The following is a 5,538-nucleotide window of genomic DNA, read 5'->3' on the forward strand; positions in this document are numbered from 1 at the left end:
TTTGTGCATACACCTGCAGAATATGGTATTTAAATGTTTTAATATTAGCACTTCATTGACCTGAGACACAATTGCTTCTTACAGCACCAAGCTATTCCCGAGTATATGTTGGGCACTGAAGACACTCCTTCTGGAGATCATTGTCTCCTAGGTTAATGGCCTCTTGGGCAAAGAACTGCCCCCACCCTGACCACTGACTTTGGACTTGCTGTCCTAACTGAGCTTACAGCAGATAAACTTAGAAGACTGCTGAACCTTGCCAAGTCAGGGTAAGAGAGCCTTTCAACCTCCCTGCTTCCATACTGGTCAGTCAGTTACTCTAGGCCTTAGCCAAAGCTGGTTGTCTCTATGCTGCTGTGAGACTTTGGGTGACTATCCAGGTATTCTGCTGTTTCTGTCTTCACTGCACCTTTTGGAAGTTGCTCACCTGCACTTCTTTTATTGTTATTTTTGTTCTCAGGTCTTTGATGAGGTTGAAGACTAGATTGTCACAAAGTATTAGAGGTAAGACTTAAATGTTCCAGCTTAGGACAACTCTATAGTAATCTCTGTTATGCCTTTACCCTAGGTCTTAAGTGTGTATGTTCTTACATTTCCTTCTCTTAGATCATAGTAGATACTTGCTATCTTTGTATATAGTTTTTTTTCTTCTTTTGCTTTTTTGAAGCAGGGTTTCTCTGTGGTTTTGGAGGCTGTCCTGGAACTAGCTCTTGTAGACCAGGCTGGTCTCGAACTCACGGGGTTCCACGTGTCTCCGGTTCCTGAGTGCTGGGATTAAAGGTGCGTGCCACTACCAACAAGCTGTATATAGTTTTGTATCAAGCCTAAATCTTTTTCTGTAGACTAAAATGGAAATTTTAATGAGATATCCATCCCCCCAACCTGTAGTGCTGATCATGCCCATTTGGGCATGGTCACAGGTACGGACGTGGCCAAGAGTAGGATTTGGTCTGAGGTCTGAATCTGTGCTCACTTTCTTGGTTCCAGTCGGGTCACAGAGAGCAGCCTGGGTGGATCCTTAGAGCAGGAACTTGCAGCAGTCATCTGTTTGTTGTGTAAGTGCCTTCTTCCCAAATAAAATTATATTAACCTGTATTGAGCCTAGTCCAGTGAATCTTGACACACGTGTTCACAGTTAAGTGGTTAACATAAAGAGGTGACTGACTCCATCTCAACTACACCCAGAAAGCAGAAAGAGTGAACTGGTAATAAGGGAAGTCTATAAACTCTCATGATGTACCACTTCCTCCAGTAAGGAGGTTCCATAACCTCCCCAAACAGTGCCCCCAGATGGACACCTGATGTTCAAATTCATGAGCCTGTGGGGTCATTTCTCATTCTAATCACAGGTTTCCCTTCTACCATAAGGCCAGGAAGCTTCTTATCATCCCCCCCGAGAATGTCTCTTCTTTATTGTTCTTTGTTTTAAGCTTTATGGGACTTTAATTCCAAAACATGTATTTATCATATATGCCTTTTAGTGAATACATAACTTTCTGCATTGGTCAAGAAGCTCTCAGCCAAGCTGACCTCTTCCATTGAAAATTTCTGAATGACTTAATGTAGCCTTTATGTTATTCAAATCTTAGAAATCATCCAATGGTAGGCTATTCAAACTTTCAGGTTTTTTTAGCTTTGATTTTAAATATTTGGAATCATTTTAATATATAGTTTTAATCTCCTTTCCATAACTATATATGGGAAAATCATGTGAGCCTGTGAAAAGTTCAAGTTTGATACTGCATGCTCACTCTTAGCAACAGAATTCCAGCTGCAACAACGAAGACAGCCGAGGCTGCCTTTCCAGTAATACTCCCCCAGGAGGTCTCACTCTGTGAATACCACTCCAGACAATCTTCCCTGTCTTTGGAATACTGCATTCAGGCAATATAAGACTCTGAATACCTGTTGACACTAGACAGCTGAAATTAGTGTCAATAGTGATTCCTACTCAGGACTAGAAAGAGAGAAACTCTCCAGTAACTCAATAAAAATGTCTGTGATCAGTGTAATGTGAGGGATGTGATTTAGGGAACTAGATGCTGTGCATCCACAGGATTTCAATGGAAGCCCAGTATGCCATATCCCTTTTCTATTTATGCTATCAGGATGTTTCTCAGTCTTTTGGGTTAATCAAATGGCTTCTTCTGCATTTTTGATACAAATAGTGAAATAAGAGAAATCCTCAATAGTCTTCTTCTGCTTAGTTTTCCTCTTTAAAACATTTTGAGGTTCATTTATAAATTTTTTGTGCATGTGCATTTTGATGCATATGTCTGTGAAGTGCCCTCAGATGTCAGTAGATGGCATCATGCACCCTGAAACTGGAGTTACAGGCAATTGCAAACTACCATGTGGGTGCTGGAAACTGAACCTGGGTCTTCTGTAAGAGCAGCCAGTGCTCATAACCACTGATCCATCTCTCCATACTCCTATTTATGGTTTTCATTATGAGTATAAAGGGATGAGTTGATTGTTTAAAAAGAATAAAAACTCTTGAGACCTTCAGACCAAACCAAGAAGCAATAAGGAATCTGAAGCACTCTAGAGAGTTGTCAGGAGTATAAACTATAAAGATCTGCCTATGAAAGGCAAGAGGATATGAGGAGCTTAACACGCAACCTGCAAATTACTGCTCTGGGAAGATTTATTGAGGGTTACCAAGAGTTAGGAGCCAAGGGTTGCAAAAATTGCGGCGTAGGGTGTGCAGCACCACCTGCATAATGCCTCGCTGGTAGCCTGTACAGGAAAGGGCAATAAGCCCCTAACCTGTGCACCTGAAGTCACACATTTATGCTTTGAGATCTTGGAATAATAACCTCCAGTTCTCAAAACCTAGAGCTGTGAGCATCTTGAATTGCAGGATACGGAAGCATGCTTCTGGTGCTCAAAAACTCTGCATTGTAAACTCTAGGGTCAGCCTCTTTTTTTTTTTTGACTCTTTGAGATTTCCATCCTTGAAAAGCAAATGAATCCTCAGTTGATCATTGGTGGCAATTAGAAGGCTATTAATATACAGCAGGAAGAAGAGATTTTGGAGGGGTTATTTTAGAATTCCATCTGCAGCACATATCATCCCATTTCTCTTTTTTTTGTATTATTTAAGGTGATTGCTAGTGAAGACTAATGCAGTGTTATTTTAACCCAGAAGTAAGAAGTATTTTTAAACATGAAGTTTATGAATGATGGATGCATAAATAGATGATTCACATGTACTTTTGGGGGATTGCCTTTTCTACACTTAGTCTCGTGACTAGTGGCCCCTCACATGTAAAGATGGTAGCAGTTCCTTAAGGGGTTCACTGATTCAAGGAACAATATCTTTTAGAAGTACCCTCGTGTACATACTAAAAATTAATACTTGTATCATTTATCTGGATAGCTTTTGATTGAGTCTTACTGAGCCCCGAGGACAGAAAATAATATTGTCATGGACTAGAATTTTTGAATTGAATCTGAAGGTTCAGGTGTGTGATCAAAGATGTGAGGAACTGAAAATGGTGACACAGTTTTGTTGTTATCCAAATAAAGGTTGGATTTGAAGAAGACAAGAGTAGAAACCTATAGAAGACTCTGGCGTTTCAAAAGAAGGAAAAATGTGTTGACTATGGATCTTTCTTTTTACTTATTCTTCCTGTCTTTCACGTCAAGCATCTCAATCCCACTCATTTCCCATTCCCCAGCAACCTCTCCACCAAAATAAGAAATAAAATAAAATTTAAGAGAAAAAGAAGACAAAAAGGAAAAACGCTCACTATGGAAACTGTAGTGTGCCACAAGGAGTCATGCTTAAGTAAGCCTTTTACCCATATATGTTTATGTGAAAGTCTTCGTTACAGACTCATTGGTGTGGTTTGAAGCCTCTGGTCTCTGCAACACCATTGATGTTTGGCTCTCACTGTGATTCCTCTTGGGCATCCTGTTGTTTCCCTAAAAATGTGGAATGCTTCATGAATTTGTGTCATCCTTGTACAGAGGCCATCTTAATCTTATTTGTAGCATTCCAATTTTAGTATATGTACTGTTGAAGCTAGCACAGAATTTAAGATAATTTTTAATTTGTCTCTAGTTTTCAATTTTATTATCCATTGTTAATTCTGCTAATTTTCTGGTAAGCATTTCATATACTATAATTCTTATGCAATATAAGTTTTGGATTTCATTCACAATATTTTACGACATCAAATCATTTCTCTTTTCTTCATGTTTTTTTCATTATATAGTAGTTGTACCACTATCTGTATAATCTGTAACTTATAACATGTTGAATTACTTAAAGGACAGTAACATAATTACATAATATGTTGTATGATATACTTCATACTTAAGTTAAATATAAATAAGTAGACATGCTATAATAATATACTCACATCTCAATGATACAAATTACCAAAACATGTGTGTGTATGTGTTAATGTCCAGGAGTGGGTATCAGCAAGTCAGTTTATGTTCTCATAGCATCAAAAAGAGGACATCAGATTCCCTGGAGCTGGAGTTTCAGTGGGCTGTGAACCTGCTAAGTAGGTTCTAAGAATTGAACTACAGTCCTTCGTACAAATAACAAGAGCTCTTAACTACTGAGTCATCTCTTCAGTCTTACAAATGCTGGTGTTGAAAAAAACCCATCTCTCTATTATTTACTTTGATGGATGCATTCTCATTTTAATATTTTTGAATTACAAAATTTTATTTTCCACTAAGAACAGTAAACTGTAATAAGGGGGCTATAATCTTAGTGAACTATGTGCTGTTAACACATACTGCCATACACAGTCCCTTTGGCTTTAATACAGGATTGTGTGTGAAAATGTGAACTTTATTAACATGAGATAACAAAATAAAGAAAAATACCGGTTTATATTTCACGGGTGTTTCTAGTACCTGGAGACTCACAAATTAAAGGTTACTGTGATCATCGGCATTGGTGACCTTTAGAAAGAACTGAAAAGACTCATCTTTTCATTTAGAGCTTCACTTTGCAAATCCATAAAGAATGGTGTAAGGTCAGATTCAGCATTTTCATCCCAGAAAGAAGACAAATATATTTCCAAGATTAGCTATAGTTCTTTCTAAGAATAACACAATGAGTTGGGGCCCTGTGAGGGTATTGAACATGCCTGAGAATTTTGTCTCGAGGAAATGTTTGGCTTGGAGTGCTAACATCAGTGGGCATTGTAAGTTAAGCAACTATCACACCATGAGTCTTTGGACTTGCGGGCAAGGACCATAGCTCTTTTTGGAATTGGGGTATCATTTGAAGAAACATTTCAGTTATTTCCCTAGCCTTCCATTTCACTCTCCTTTCTGAAGAAGCAACAACTAATATATTAGTATAAAGCTTTCCATTCTTGCAACATTCAGAACAATGCATAGTAAGAGTAGTTCAGAGACCATGTCTCTCTACCTGGGTTCTTTTTTGTTTTTAAAACAATATTATTTTACATACCAATCCCAGTCTCCTCTCCTTTCTGCCCTCCTTCTCCCTCCAACATCTCCTCACCTGACCCTGTATCCACTCCACAGAGAATGAGACCTCAA

At 38.5% G+C, this 5,538-nt stretch overlaps 1 non-coding gene across 1 annotated transcript; it reads right to left on the minus strand.

Annotated features, from left to right (window-relative positions):
• Positions 1-3,932: 3,932 nt before the first annotated feature.
• Positions 3,933-4,037, minus strand: LOC121139764. Its single transcript, XR_005876675.1, has one exon. It is a non-coding gene; the product is annotated as a U6 spliceosomal RNA (small nuclear RNA).
• Between the last annotated feature and the right edge of the window lie 1,501 nt (positions 4,038-5,538).

The sequence above is a fragment of the Mesocricetus auratus genome, unplaced genomic scaffold (genome assembly GCF_017639785.1).
Source record: "Mesocricetus auratus isolate SY011 unplaced genomic scaffold, BCM_Maur_2.0 Super-Scaffold_100001, whole genome shotgun sequence".
Lineage (NCBI taxonomy): Eukaryota > Metazoa > Chordata > Mammalia > Rodentia > Cricetidae > Mesocricetus > Mesocricetus auratus.